The sequence below is a fragment of the Lontra canadensis genome, unplaced genomic scaffold (genome assembly GCF_010015895.1).
Source record: "Lontra canadensis isolate GAN:19392208 unplaced genomic scaffold, GSC_riverotter_1.0 scaffold71, whole genome shotgun sequence".
Taxonomy (NCBI): domain Eukaryota; kingdom Metazoa; phylum Chordata; class Mammalia; order Carnivora; family Mustelidae; genus Lontra; species Lontra canadensis.
The window spans coordinates 6,599,801-6,616,509 of record NW_022631065.1 but is presented as its reverse complement, the minus strand read 5'-3'; the positions used below and the strand labels follow the sequence as shown (position 1 = coordinate 6,616,509).

General features: G+C 37.6%; 1 protein-coding gene and 1 non-coding gene across 2 annotated transcripts in view; one reads left to right on the top strand and one right to left on the bottom strand.

The window, feature by feature from the left end:
• Nucleotides 1-16,709, top strand: part of CTNNA2 (catenin alpha 2) — a 1,106,640-nt gene that overhangs the window by 115,080 nt on the left and 974,851 nt on the right. The gene's annotated exons all lie outside the window — the stretch shown is intronic.
• Nucleotides 8,098-8,200, bottom strand: LOC116881173. Its single transcript, XR_004385360.1, has one exon. It is a non-coding gene; the product is annotated as a U6 spliceosomal RNA (small nuclear RNA).

The window sequence follows — 16,709 nt, the reverse complement described above, 5'->3', positions numbered from 1 at the left end:
CTATCTCCATAAACATATGGTCAGCCCCCCTGTTGTATCATGGCACTTCTCTATTAAATCTTATTTTCCATTGTTGGTATGAAAATGGAATTCCACTGTAGTGTACTTAGACTGTTAATCTGTGTTAAATGATTTACAAGTTTTTCACTTAAGTAACTCCTGGTCCAAACATACTCAATCCATGGTTTATGTTTGGAGTCTATTGTTAGTTTATTTAGTGTTTTACCTACACACTGTGAAAGTGTTAACGTTTCTTGCTCAAGGTTTTTGATACTTGATGTCTTCAAAACATGCTGTTCAATACAGATATTATACTTAATGAGGGGAAACATACTGTTCCTCGAATAGCCTTGACACTGTGCCAGATCATAAAGATGCTGTAATATGTAATGACGAATTCTTTGCTCAATAAAATGACTGTATATCTCCATAGCATAGACTTATTAAAAATAGAATATTCATTTTAAATAATTTGAGAAGTCCTTGTGCAACTTAGTTGATATTTTGACTGAGGTTTTTCCTATTTCAAAAATACATCTAAAAAATTAATCTAAGATTGATCATACTGCTTAAAAGGTGGTGAAGTTGTCAGCAGTGGAACAAATTCATTTTTTCTTTATAAAAATTTTTTTTTGAAATCTAAGTACTTACGCTTTTAAAGAATTAATAATGTTTCTCTTAAGAGTGGCCCAGATTGAATTATTTTTTGTTTCATAGAAGCAGTCCAGGTTATTCCTGCTGATTTCTCATTTTAGCCATGACTACCACTTAATTTGCTGTTAAGTTATTTTTCCCTGATGGAATTTTTCTTCTGTAGCTTTTAGATAAACTCTGACTTTCTATTTTCCACTACCACCAGATTCCTTATTAATTTTACTTGCTTCAACTTCACAATAAAAATCTTCTCATGAGTTTTTACTCTCTTGCCTTATAGGTAACAGCTTCATCCTCTTTTCCCCTCTGTTGGGTTTTTTCAGAAACCTAACAGCTCTGCCTTTGGAGTAGTCATGTGCATGGTAAAGGAGGTCATAAAAATTGACAGAAGCTGATCAGTGTACTGGAAACCCCACATTTGTTTCCCTTTGCACAGAGAACGGAGTCCACATTTTTGCCCTTGTTCTGTGAACCCTCCTGAGACCTGCCCCTTCCGGTTCTCACATTCCATCTTCCCCTACACCCATCTGTGTCCCACCCACACTGGCCTTTGTGCAGTTTCCAAATATTTTGAGAATATAAAAATAATGAGAATTGCGAGAATTATGTTTTATAAATGAGATAAATTATTGGAAGTTGAATTTCAGAGGCAAAACATATGAGACTTAAATTTTTTAATTCAAAAAAGTACAGTACCAACTTACTCTCAAAACAACTGTTCATGCAGAAGAGTGAAGAGTATTTGTTCCCAAAACCGTACTGATGCTCTTTCAGATATTTTGATCTGGAGCACAGTTTGGTGACCTTTTTTTTTAACATTAGGAGAAACTATCTTTGAGTTGATTAACTATTTTTTAAAAATTCTTGAGCACTTAACCTTTTGGCGTTATAGCTCCCAGAACTGCCTTGTGATGCCTGTTCTGGTGATGACTAGGCCAAGCAAGTGGTTATGGGAATGGAAGGCTGGAATGGAGAGAAGGAAAAGTCAGAGACCTGGCAGATGGTTTAGAAACAAGGACTTTGAGGTCATCAAGAATAATACCAGAGGTTAGGGTAGAAAAGAATGTTGCCAGATCCTGGAGGTATCAGTGACCCAAGTGGATTGAATTCCAGGATCTTGATAGACCAGGGAGGAGGAGAGGCTGCTGAAGGGAAGTGCACTTGGCATCTGCTTGTTACGGGTGTTTAATTTTCTGTATTTTATGACGTTTTCACATCTTGGTGCCTTTCAAGTCCTGAGAGACTGTTCCTTTCAGGGGTAGCGAATTCCTAAGGAAAAACAGTTTGCGGGGAGCATGCCTTTCAGATGTATACCAATCACTTCAAAGCCCCTATCTGCATCCTTCTCTTTTAACTCACATACCAAGCCCCGATCTCTCCTGCCCCAAATTACCCTAGGGCCAAGTACCACACAGCTAGAGACCACGCCTGTAGTTCAGAGCCTACTGAAATTATCCATTCCTAAATGCACCCAAATTTACCTATCCTGCCTGACCCATGTCTTCCCTCAGAAGCCACGGTAAAGGCTCTGGGACATGCTCTTCTCTTCTTCCCTTTCTGCCTCCTGACTAACCCTGCTGCTTCCCCATGTGGCCCTACAATGTAAAGAGACATGCCTCTTCCTCTTGGGAACTGTGAGTAATACATCTTCTTTCAATGGCATTAACCTCTGTATGTCATGCTTTGGTCACCTCTATGTATTAAATCCCAGGCACATTGACAACAATGAGGAGATCCTGTATGTGTCTACCCACAAAGAATCGGGCAGGAAAATTCAATAAAATGGCCTACCGTGCATCTGTTATAAATAGAGAATACAGAAACACATTAGCATTGAAAACTGGTTTACTATATAAAAGAAACAACAAACAAAACAGGTTGTTTAAAATAGTGCACACGCTGAACCCAATTTTAAAGAAAAACTTTCAGCATACATAGTATGAGACACAGAAACAAATCGTCTGTCATAAAATATACGCCAGGGTGGGAAGGGTGGAATTTTAGGTCGTTTTTCTTTCTATCTGTATTTTCTAATGCTTTCCCAATTATGATGAATCATTTTGTATGATTCAAAGTCTATTTTAAAAGTGGTATCTCTTACCCAACTTTTGCCTCTTTTGGCTATTAGAGCCTTGGTTGTGGTGACAGAAGAGCCACTGGTTCTGGGTATATACACAGTAAACAGTGCTATATGAGTAGGCATTCAGCTTTTTTCTAGAACCTAATATTTGTTTTAAAAAAGATTTATTTATTTAGGGAGAGTAAGAGAAAGCATGCACATGCAAGAGTGGGAGGAGGAGGGGAAGAGAGAGAGAATCTCAAGCAGACTCCTTGCTGAGCACAGAGCCCAGTGCGGGGCTTGATTCTAAGACAGTGAGATTATGACCTGAGCTAAAACCAAGAGTAGGATGTTTAACTGACAAGCCACCAAGTCACCCTGCCAAATATATATATTTTTTGTGGTTGGGGGGGGATGGCTGAGTTTGTCTCTAAACTGAGAATTGCGTACATTTTACTGTATACATCAATAGATAAAGTATGAATAATCTGTAGTATATTTGGCTAACAATTTCTGCTTCTTCACTGAAAACTGGTTAAAACCCGTCATTGTGCAGGCTGTTTATTTTTCTGGTTGTGTGCTTTTCATCTAGGTTGTACAATCTTCTTTTGTCCCATGGCATGTTTTGTTTTGTTTTTTTTCCTGCTGCATTTTGTCAGGGCCCCGAGTTTCTCTGGTGTATTTTCTCAGCATTCCCTATAAGCATATTCATTTTGGAGGTTTGCCTTTCTTCCCATATGCTGTGCTCATTATGCTATTTGCCTTATGTGTTAACTCCTAATTTTGCTTTTATCTTTCTGTTCCACCAAATAGCTTTGTTGCTCTGGGTGTGTAGTCCTGTGTTTATTCTGTCTGCCAGCTATATGCCTGTTAGGATCAGTGTCCTCTACACCCATGAGAGGAACATTTCACACTGTTTGTGTGGATGGGGTCATTCATACTTGGAGTTCAAGTTGAAATGACCTTCCCACTGTTCAGGGTCTCAGAACCACTGCATATCTCCCAGGCAGTGGTACATTAGCATCATTTGCTATTGTTACCATGGGGTTGTTACATAGCAAATCAGTTTCATATACACAACGCAACCATTATAGATAGTAGAGGAGTTGGTGGCACTTTTTACTGAATATTTAGGAGAGCTTTAGGTGCTTTTGTTTTAGAATATGCAAGAAATCCCAGCTTTCAAAGAATATGAGAGGATTTAAGAAACTGGAATATTATTTATGACATGTGAAGTTTAGAGCACCTTAATGCCTCCCTCTTACTTCCTTATCTACTCTGTAAAGGTGAGGGGGGAACAGTGGGCTCAAACAGGAGAATTTGAAATGCTGTTTGGTTATTTTCTAAGTAAGGTCTGAGCCACTTCTTCATCCTCCTGGATTTATTGAAGCAGTACATAGTCTGGTTTTCCAAATAGTTGTTAGTATTGTAGTCTCTTGATTAAAATAACAATTTTTGGTAAATTATGATTTGTAGGAACGGTGGTATATGCCACTGAGGATAGATTTGTTTTATATCATTTGAATTGTTCTTTATGAATACAATTTACACGTTTTAAAACCCATGTAATTTTCATGTTTCATCTGACTATATAGTCAAGGTTATATATTTCTTGACTGTGAAACAATTACAGTGTTTTCAGATGCACATGTTTTTCTTTCAAGTTTAGATCACTCTACTATAGTATAGATCTCTCTACTCTGAGCCGAATTTAGTTCCTTTTGAATAAAATATTTTAAGGTCTCTTTATTAAAGCAAGAATTAGAATGATTATCATTATTTATAAAAAACCACTTAATATAAAAGGAACCCCAAAGAAATTATAATCACTCTGTAAAATGGAAAGTAGGAAACACTTAAAAATTCATGAGTATAAAATAAAATATGCTTCAATAAAAATTGTGTGCAAAGGCAATTTGTATTTTAGAGCAGAACTTGGATTATTGTATATGCATTTAAGCAGTTTTCCAAAACAGAAAATTGTAGTTTAAAAAAACAGCCCCAAAGTAATGATAAATATATTTCCTCTAATTAATCAATAAATGTCTAATGAGGATCAATAGTGGGTTCAGCATTATGCTTTTAGTTTGCTGCTCACCTGGGGAGGAGAATTCTTCAAACTTGTGGTGGTAGGTGCAATCTAAAATCCAATTCATGTGGCCCAAGGTATGGCTCACAGTTAAGGGTTATCATAATGAATATGAGTAAAAGTTCTCAAAATGATCATTATGGCATTTTGGGTGGGGTATTCTTTGTTGCATAGAACTTTAACATTGCACACCATTAAATCCTGGCCCTGTAGAACTCCACAATGATCAGGACATCCAAAATGGCCCCTGGAAAATATTTTTGAGAGATACAGCCCCTCATTGAGATCTGCTGGTATAGAGCAGAGGCTGGCAAACTTTTTTCTGTGAAGAGCCAGATACTAAATATTTTCACTTTTGTGGGCTATGTAATCTCTGTTACAACTACTCAACTCTGCTGTTATAGCAGGAAAGCAACCACAGACAATCAAAAAAAGAGTGGCTGTGTTCCAGTAAAGCTTATTTACAAAAGTACTTCACGGGCAGATTTAGCCTGCCGCTTATAGTTTGCCAGCCCCTTCATATGTAGGGCAAGTCCATGGATTTCAACACAAGGAATGCTATTTGAAATTAATCAGTAGTGTTTTATCCATGAGATGGATTTTGGCTGCAAATAATATGAAATCATATCTACTCTTTCTAAAGACAGGGTGGTTTCAGTCTTGGTTAATTGAATGTATTATTGTCATAAAAGACCAGAGTTCCTTCCTTCCTTCTACTTGATATCCTCAGCTATTGTTATTATCTGCCCCCATTGTCAGAAATAAATGCAATAGTGTCACATGTAGTTATAATAGCATGCAGGGGGAATAATGTGTCTGCCTATTTTCAGGAAAACCTTTCCTGGAAGTCCCCCAAGTGACTTGGAATTCCACATAATTCCACATAATTATAATTCTCTTTCCTGGGTTGGAGGAAGATCCAGACAAACCTGTGGATACATGATATTTGAATGAATTGAGATTGTGTTTAAGAGAAAGAACAGTAGGCTTTGAGGGGGTTAGTAGAAGAAGATGTCTGTGAGTTGCAGTATTTTCCATATTAATTATCTTCTGTTTTAAATATGTCTGTCTTCAGTGTTACTTGAGAAGCCATTAGTTTTCCTCTGTTTCCCATCTAGTCAAAGGAGCATTTTGTGCCTGCCTGTCTTTGGTCAGAGGATAGAGAGGAGTATAGACCAAGGTCCACTGATGACAGGTAATTTCTCTTCAGTACTGACAAGCCAGTATAAAGCCATGCTCTCCTGTTGTGAGATCAGTAATACCAGTGTGTGAAAGATGGTATTTAAATTTAGTTAACAAAGCTTACTTGGTAGTCCTTAAGGGACATCTTAACTTAAATAAGCCCCCCAATAATCATATGTAGTTAGTATATCATCTTGTTTGTATTACAAGAACTGAAAATAATTTGTTGAGAAGCATTCTCATGGAAATGTTATAATTACTTATTTTAGTGATAAAGGGAATACAGAAAACCATCTGGTTCTTTCAGACCTGTAAAGGTGCTGCCCTATAATTTCAGATGAATCAGGTAATTTGCCAAGAGAATCATTTGGGTGGCTGGAAGGTAAAGATATAACTTAGAAACTCTTTTTTCTTACATGATGTGCTGTGTTCCCTGCATTACACATGGCATTCCTGCAGCAAAGTACCAGCCTAAAAGACCTTATGCTTGTCAGTAAGAATGGCTGTAATTCAAGGTCTGAATTTTTTCCTGGAGTTCTTCCTGAATTTTGAGTTCTTTAAGCTGTCCATATAGGGGTTGAACAAATACCGTTGGATGTCCTTGTGTTTATTTTAATGACTTTTGAAGAATGACACTGAAGTATCTCATGGGTAAATTTGTTCAAGAGACCTTGTTTTGTATCTCCTTCTCATCACATCAGCTGGGAAGTGGTTGCCTTTTGTATGCCAATCATTTACTTATGTGTATATTCAAAAAAATATTAAATTCACAATCCTTCCCTCAAGGATCTCCACATTCTACTGTGAAAAAGACAAGTGAATGAACAATTAAAATGTAGTGTGATTTATAGCCCAGTAGAGGGAAGGAAATGTGCTCTGAGAGCAGGTGTGGGTCTGAGCAGGTCAAGAAATGAAGCCCGAGTTGAGTCTCAAAGGATAACTGAGACTAAATCAAGTTAAGAAAATAGGGAAGGAGGTTTTTTTGCAGATGGAGTGACATGAGCAGAGGCTTAGAGGTGTCAGAGAATATGGAATGTTTGAAGAATAGCTAGCAGTTCATCAAATCCAGAGTTCAGAAAGACTGAAGATGCTGAGTAATAAGTCTATACTGGAGGACAATAAGTATAATTGGAACTTTATCCTTAGGCAGTGGGAGTCATCAGAGGCTTTTCAACCCAGAGTGACATGATATAATTTATTTTGGAAAAACCACTAAGGCTGCAGAATAGAGGAGGGATTCGAGGGGGCGAAGATGAACGGCAATGACAGTCAAGAGGCTGTTGCAGTGACCTAAAGAAGAAATGATGAGAGCCTTGATTAAGGCAGTGGGGACAGAGGAAAAAAGAAGTGATGTTTGTGAAATATGGGAGATAGAATTATTTTAGCCTGGAGCTTTTTGATCCAGGAGGTAAGAAAAAGGAAAGGAATTTAAAATGACTTCTCCATTTCTGACAGGGCCTGATAGATAGTGGTTCTAGTCATTGACATATGTCTATAGGAGTTGGACCAATTTGGGAGTGGGGAGAGGATGAGTTCACCTTGAAATGTTTGGAAACCTAGTAAATGATTGCATGGAGGAGGCTGGAACTCACGCAGGAATTCTAAGCTAGAAAAATAGAGTTGGGAGTTTTTAGCATCATGTAAGCCGCTGACATGAATGAGGCCACCCAGAGACTATGTGTAGAAAAGGGAGAGACTAAGAACAAGGTGCCAAGGAAGGTAGAGAAAGACCAGGTGAGAGTGTTGTTCGTGAAGCCAAGGAAAGAGAACATAATAATACTATTAAATACTGCTGAGAGGTCCAGCAAGGTAAGAACTGAAAAGGGATCACTGGATCTCTCAAAGTGATATATTTATTTTTATTTAGATAAGAAATATCTAATCATAATGTAAGTTGAAATATATATGTATGTATACATACATATATGGTGAAAAGATGTATATAGATACAGATATAGATAGATAGTGTATAATTTAAGAATTGCCCTAAATCCCATCGCCCAACATAACTACTGCTAAAATTTTGATATATATATTTCCAGACTTCTTCTATATGCAAATATATTCTCTATATCCAGATATGTCTATATATAACAAAATGAGTTCCTACTATAAAAATATGAAACACTGCATGAATTTGCTTATCATTCTTGCCCAGAGACCATGATAATCTTCTCCACATCTTTCCAATTTTAGTATATAAGCTGGAGAAGCACATGGTGTCCATTGAATTAAGCAACTAGAAGATCATTTGTAACTTTGCAAGGCTAATTTCAGTGGAATGGTGAGGGCAGTAACCAGATTGTTGTGGGATGGGGAATGGGTAGGTAGTGAGAAAATGGAAAAAGCATCCTAGACCACCCTTTCCAGAATCCAGGCTGTAGGGGGACAGGAAGTACAAAATGCCAAGAGAAGAGTACGATAGAAAAGGGTGTTTTTGTTTGTTTGATTCTGTTTTGAGGGGGTTTTATTTTTGTTTTTTGCTTGGATAAGAATTTTCACTGACTTGAAGGAACCAGAAAAGGGAGATAAATTGAGAATACAAAGGATAGGTTGTGATTCATAGAGTAAAGCCCTAGGAGGCAGGAAAAGATGAGGTATAGGTAGGAAGGTGGAAACAAGCCCCATCTTATAGTAACGCAATTGGGAAGGAGGTGAGAGTGGAAAAAAATATATATATATATTGAATAGCTTGCAGTGGTTACCTGAGGTAATTAGGGTCACCTTAGAATGAAATGGCTCATACCTACATATATTCAGTTATTTGCTGAAGACTTTTGGACATGGATGAAACAAAGAATTGCCATATTGGATCCAGAGATCCACTTGTATCCTGAGAGTGGTGCCAAGAGATGCACGTTAGAAAGGTCTAGTTTTCTCTGACAAACTGAAACGTCAGGAACATTTCCCCAAATGTTTTAGTTACCTTACATAATCTATTTGGGATTTACTACTATCCGTGTATTTCTGTGGAGCTTCTTGAAGATATATTTTCTTAACTTGTCTGCCCCCTGAGACTTAACTACCTGCGAAGAAAAGTAGTTAAGCTAGGGAAGTTGCATTGCATGTTGGCAAAAAAAGATTTGGAACAAATCTTGGTTAAATTATGTTAACCTTGGGAAAGAGATGACTGAGCATCTTGTGCTTTAGTGCCCTTATCTGTAAAATGAGGATGTGATCATACTGACCTCAGAGAAATGACTGGATAGCATACAGTGTTGTACTTGAAGTCCCTGAGGAACAGCTACTCAGCCTGAGTGCTCAGCATGTTCTGGTGACCTCACCATTGCTTTCTCACACACATCTTGTCTCTCCCAGTGATCAAGGGCTCCCATTCAGTCCAGCACACCAGGATTTGATGATAGGAACATAAAACCATAAATAATGATAATAAACTTTGGTCAGCGGCTAGGTGTTTTCAATGAAGATGTAGCTGTTGTGAAATGAGGAACTAAATGGAAAGAATTGCTACCTCGCAATGTGCAGACTTAACAGAAACCCGTATGCATTTCCTAAATACCGTTGTACATTTTATTTTTGTATTTGCAAAAGCATATCACCTGAGGTGTTTTTCGGCTCATAAGTACATAGTTAGGCTTGTGACCAGAAAGGAAACCTGGTTTATTGTATCTGTTTTTCACATAATGTTTTCTTTATCAGTAAGTGTAATGAGGGGATTTATCAGGGGGCATGTATGCTGAGTACCACAGGTGCTCAGATATCAGTTCTTGCTATAAAAGAATTCTAAGCAAATATGATTGCTATATGTGTTACGACTTTTCAAGACTGACAATTCAATAGAAAGGGGCAAGGATAACAATGCAGAGGAATTATTTCCCATTTACTATAGTTCCCCCTGGATGCACAACACTGTCTGCTCACATTAGACCTGGTGAATAAGCCACTTCTGCTTGGGAGACTGAAAGAGATGGGGGGTAGAAGACTTCGATAATTTCTGAGTTTCTGCAACTTAATTCCTTATTAACTCACCAGCACATGTGCAAATTTAACTTTGACTTTTAAAATACAGTAACTCACTAGAGCTTACCTAAAAAATGCAAGTCCTTGAGTACTAATTAAGTATTCTTATAATCACTTAACAATTTAAAATGGCTCTTACCTAAATATCTGCATTTTTTTTGGTATCATATCTTAATATTATGATTACTTTGTTTTTTTGACTCTCTCTTTGACTTACTGGGATGCTTTTTCATAATCTGGTTCCTGTTGGTTTTGAGCACTTTTCTGGCAGCAAATCAAAAAGGGATTAATTATTTCCCCATTTTTCTGTTGCACAAACCATTCAATATTGCTCCATCGGTATGTACAAAATTTGGAAGTGCTGTTGGTTACCTCTCTGTCTCCTAATCAAAATGCCCTGTTGAAATGGGAGGATGATGGTCTTAGAGATGTGCCTTCTCAGCTGAGCTCACCTCTGAGTACTCCTCTCTTGAGGAATGGTTCTTGTTTTTACATTCTGATGAGCTAGAGCAGTTCTCACCTCACACCAATGAGCATTAAGCAAGTCTGAAACGCCTTGATCTTTCCCATTGCTTCTGTCTGGGCCTTGTACTCTCTGGGTGGTTAGTAGACATGCATGGAATGAATGGATAGATGATCAAAGATTGAAGGAAGGAGGGACTGGAGCATGTGAGATTTCTTTCCTATAATAGTGAAGGCATTCTGAGGGGGGAAAACCACTTTTTGTTTAGTTTTTCAGATAATTGGCATCTAAAGTGATGTGTTCTTAGTTGAAAAACCCTGCATAAAAGCATCAGTATTATTATTTAGGTATCATCATCTTTTGTGTGTGTTTGTGAGGCTTGAAGTTGGCAAAGAATCAAGTCCATGAATCCTCATAGCATTTTTATTAAATACCCAGCATTGTGCCAATCATTATGAAAGGGGCAGAGTCCCTGTCCCTGAGTGTATTAGGAGGACAAAAACTTGTATAAAGCAAATAGACAACAATATAGGCAATTTGTGTTCAAATTAAATACTGGGTAGTAGGCATTCTAATTAGATGGAATACAGTGGAATTCAGGAAAAGGCCAAGTCACAGGGCCTTCGGGACAAAAGGTAGTTTGGGTTGGTGAAGAGAAGGAAGATTTCCTAAAACATATTGTGGTCCTTACCTGTAGAGCTTGCACAGTCCTTTGCAAAAAAATCCTCCAGTGGAACTTGGCAGTGAATGAAATATCAAAGCAGACCTCACTGGTTTGATGAAGGAAGCCCCAAGATTTTTCCTGAACAAAAATGTTTTATTATTAAAATATAACTAAAAACTAGTGATACGGTTAAAATAAGCACTGAAACTGTATTTTTAAATATGTAAATTAAAAGAATCCTGAATATAAATTATGTTTTCTAAACAATACCAAAATATTTCTTGTTTTAGGTTGCTATTAAGTACAGAGAAAAGAATATCTTTGTAAAAGTGTGTCTAAAAGATATTTTAAACTCGATTACTTTCTAGGAAATGGACTCCACTATTGAAAAGATTTTAAAAATGATAAAAATTTGAAAAAAAAGGAAAAAAAGATAATTATCTGAATCTTGTTTTATATGTGCATACCTAATCAAACATTTTTGAAAGCTGTAGATCAAACACCCTACACCCTATTTATTCTACAGATGATGGAAAAGAAGTAGGAGGCATCTGGGTGACACAATCAATTAAGCGTCTGACTCTTGGTTTCAGCCCAGGTCATGATCTTAGGGTCCTAGGATGGAGTGCCACACTGGACTCTACTCAGCATGGAGTCCGCTTGGGATTCTCTCTCTCTTCCTCTGCCCCTCCCACTCATGCTCTCTTTCTCTAAAAATAAATACATCAATTAAAACAAAGGAAAGAAGTAAAACATTGATTTGTGTCCTAATGAATTTATAACAAAATGGGTGATGTAAAAACTAATGTCCAATTTTTAACAATGAGTCACTTTAGAATAAAGTAAACTCTTTTGTCACTGACTGTACACCCAGTAGCAGTTTAGGGGTTTGGGAAAAAATGAAGTGGGAAGATGTCAATATTTGCTTGCTGGATGATGAGAAAGAGGGTGTTCCAGGTGGGGACTTTGGAAAGTGGCATGAACCAGGTGTTACAATGTGGTCCAAACCTGATGGAAACAGATTTTTGCTAAGGAAATAAGATTCAGTAGACCTTGGTCAGAAAGTGGAGTGCCAAACCATGCTGCAAGGAGGATTTGCAAATTCTTGGAGAAGAGAATGAAGCAATCATTTTGGTCTCTTAGAAAAGAAGTGTATCAGATGATTAGTTTGGACTGAATTATATTAAAGAGACTGAAGATAAAAAAGAGTAGTTTGGTGATTATTTTGCTATAATCTGAATATGAAATGTTGAGATTCTGGTGAAGATAAGAGTTATATAATCACTGCATATGGAAGTCTAATTTACAGGAGTTTGGAAGGACATAGAGTCAATCAATTGCCAAAGAAGCTGTGTTCCTGTTAAATAATTTGAAGTTACTTGTGGACTATAGAAAGATACTTTCTCAAAATATCTTACCTAAAATATTAATAATCTTATTCTCAGTGTTTGGAATCCACTTCCCAAATCTGCATTGCATTGTTTCTGAATGATAATAGGTAGAAAAATGTTTCCCTTTGGTCAAGTGTATTTTGTTTAGAAAAACTTAGTCCTTGTTGGGGACTTTGGAAACCTAACAGGGCATACAGAGTAAGCAGTGTCTACCTGAATGTCACGTATTTTTATACCCAAATGGAAAACAAGCCGTAATTTAGGAGTAGATTGAGTTCCTTTTTCCTCTAAAATGAATTTAAATGATGAGACTATGAATGCAGTGAAAATAAGGAAATGAATTTGACAGATACTAGTTTTCATTTTGAATTTCAAAGTACTGGCTTTCTATTAGCATACTCCAGGAGTAGTGAATTTCTATTAAGTTGGCACATAGTTTTAAATTTTATGAGTATGCTATTGTACGTATAAAAACCCATTTCAGTAAGTTATGGACATGGTTATTTCTTTTTTAATCAGTAGGCTCTAGGCCATATATTGTTAGTCTAAACTTGTCATGCTGAAAGTCTTGAAGCCGTGGAGCTTTCTTCCTATATTCCTTTTTGGTGAACTTTTGTTTATTTGGGTAGAAGAAACAGGCTCTGAAGAGAATATAATACTCTTTTCAAGAAATGTTAAGGTATCTTTTAGCAGGCATTTATGCTTAAACATGAAGTGTTAACTACAGCCTTCTGAAATCATTAGACTGATATTTTTGTCCTGTAGCATTTCTTTTATTAAATGTTTTGTTAAGAAGTATGGACTTACTGTAAATAAAGGTCTTGCAGATATTGTAATACTGACATGCAGTGTTGTAGTGTTCAACTTTGTTTATCAGCCAGAGAGCTAAGTGCCCCACCCCCCAGATAACTGCAAATAATGAAGAACAGTTGGAAATTATATATCACTTCAGTTTTGAATTCAAATGGTGATAGATCCTGTAATTGCAGCTGTGACTTATGTCTTGGGTTATCTCTCAGTTCACGGAGTCAGGGCTTTGAATGGTTATTATGTAGAGGACAGTGATGGTCAGTATGCTGTCTCTTTGTAGTCAAAGAGGAAATGAGCTTACAATGAGCAAAGTTAATGGAGGAAAAATAAGAAGCAAGACTTTACCATAGCTAAGCCACTAGGCCAGGCCATTTCTACACCAGATACCTCAGGAAGAGTCCCCAGTACTAACTCTCCCCTCCCTCCACTTGAACCTGGTTACATTGCAGCAGAGCATATTTTGGTGGCAATCAGTATGACCTGCTTTGCTGGGGTCGGCCAGCACTCCCTGTAGGGAGGGATGAAAAATTACTCCAAACTTTGCTGTGAAAGAGAGGAAGAGGCAAGGGGGTCAATGCTCAGAGAGGAAGACCCTTTGTTCTTCTTTGCTCCCGCCTTTATTGGTCTTTCAGGATAATCATAAGTCTTTATCACCATTTCTCGAGCACATGATGTTTGACAGGAGGTCTTACTGGAATAGGAGGATCTATTTTGGGGAAGGAATGACATACTAAACTGTATGTTCTACAGTTCTGCCAAACATAGTCTAGGGGACAATGCATATATCTCTTAGATCACAGGGCAGCTGTTTGGGCTAAGAAAGCTTCAGGGAAGGTAACTCCCTGTGACATTCCTAGGGCAAGAGTGGTTATGCAGGCATGGGCATTCCAAAGTCCCATGCCCTTCTCCCAAAACCTTCCTTGTACCCAGTGGCCTCTGTGTTACATTTTAGCAAGCCAGGTATTGTTGCAGATTTTATGCTCTACATCAACCCCAACACCACTTTCTAGGGATATTTGAAAGGTTATCAAATATCCTTCCCTGTCTTTGTTTCTTACGGTCTACTCCTGCCTGTGATATTTATATATACACATATTCTCCTCAACTCCAAAAAAAAAAAAAAAAAAGCCTCTCTTACAATAGGGTACCTGGATATTGGAGGTATCTTTATTAACAACAGAAAATTAGAACTATTGTGTTTCAAGTAAAATATTTGGGAGACTTTTATTTTTTTAAATGTTCAGTTAGCCAACATATAGTACATTGTTAGTTTTTAATGTAGTGTTCAACAATTCATTAGTTGTGCATAATACCCAGTGCCCTCCTTAATACCCATCACCCAGTTACCCTATCCTCCCCACCCCTCCACAACTCTCAGTTTGGTTCCCGGAGTCCAGAGTCTCTCATGGTTTATCTCCCTCTCTGATTTCTTTCCATTCAGTTTTCCCTTCTTTCCCTTATGGTCCTCTGTGCTATTCCTTATGTTCCACATAAGAGTGACATTTTTATAGCCCTCAAATAATACAAATTACTTAGGAACACTTTTTGGGGAAATATTTATTCTCTATTAAGCAAATATCGATTGACCTTCATTTCTGCTTCTGGTGAATTGACGTGGGAGTGACTCTCTCCTACAGTATGTTACATTCTTCACAGCGGTCACTACAATGACAGTGATTCAAATAAGAAAAGGTGTCTCCCAGGAGGAGCTATTGGAACTTTTTGGGGGATTGGGGGTTGGTTCACACGTGATTTGACGAACTATATGTGATTTAAATATGGCATTCTACTTCCTGTTGAAAATCATTTCAAGGCTTTGGATCCCCTAAAAAGTGTAAATACCTTTTAGAAAGGTATAATAATAACAATGGCAATGAGAGTGGTAATTTTAATAATAACAGAGGCAGTATTATTACTGGTCCTTGGGTCTCCGCAAAGCTATCCTATGTGTTCCCGAACCATGTTCCCTTGTTAGGATGCATGGTTATGGTCTGTTTACAACAGTGGTTCTCAAAGTGTGATTCTTGGACCAGTAGCATGAGCCTCATCTGGAGATTCTTAGTTCCACCCCAGATCTGAAGAATCTCAAACTCTCTGGTTAGGTCCTGGCAGTATGTGTATGACCATACCCTCCAGGTGACTGCGATCCCACACAAATCTGAGAGCCACCTCTTGCTGCTGGACATCTTGAACTGGACATTAACACAGACAACATAAAAAGAAGTAAAACCAGCACTTTTTGTGTATACAATTATTTCATTGATTTTTTCAGAACAAATTCACGAATTATATTAGAGCATTACCGTCCTTATTTTACAGCAATGAAACTGAAGCTTAGGTTAAGTAATTGGCTCAATATCATAGGTGTGGAATAAGTGAAAAATAAACCACTATTAGTCGTTTCCTTCTTCTGAACTTGCCTGTCAGCCAAAGCTAGCCTGTCATCTGATAAAGCCTTACAGGGTTTGTTGACAGTAGTGCTTAGTGGTGGTGGAGAGAAAGATTTATGAAGAGAATCTGAAGCTGGAGCCCTATGGAGGGAAGGCAGGTTTGGGTAGCCTCCTGGGCAACTGGAAAGCATCCTGGACCATTGTTTTGCAAAACAACAGTGGAATGAATGGTGAGAACTTGGAAAGGGGAGGCAGAGAGTTCAAAAGACATTTTCCAGGAATGCCTGGAAAGGGGAATCTTTGTAGTGAATTATATACTCCATTAACATATTTGTCATGGAAAGACATTCCCTGGAATAGGTAATCTCGGAGCAATTTTCTGTCAGGACACTGTCCAAAGAATCAAGGCATTTGACCCTTGGCTGTTTATAAGTGACCTCATTTTACTCTGGCTTTTCTTTTTGTCAGGTATTGCTTTTTCTGTTGTAAGTGACAAATGGTTGCTGGCATCCTGGCCCATGCTTCTTCTTTACCTCCATGGAGAGAGTCTGATATTATCTAAGTTACTACTTTACAGACCATGTTGGCACCTTTCATGGATATGCAGTTTGATATTTTCTTACTTTTCAAGAAGAGAATCTCAGAGATTAAATAAATTGCTAACAGTTTCTTCTTGGGCTTATAAAATCATGATGTGGAAGAAGACAGCCTTGCTGTCTTTTGTTACAGGGCTTTTCATTCTTTCACTGTGTCCAGTCAATGTTCTGAGTCTCCTTACCAAAAGCGAGTAAAATAAATGTTTTTCTCCCTTTGAGTTTTGAAAAAACATTGAACATTGAAAAATGTATTTGCTTTCATAAAATCTCATTTGTGGGCAAAACAGACTACATTAATTGTACAGATATGTAGCGTGGATTTGAGACAATGTGTCATTCCATCCTTGGAAAGATGAAAGGCTTCGGGTGTGTGTGACTAAACATTTGATTTGTTCTCTGCCCTTCTCATTTGAGTCAATTTGGTTGTTCC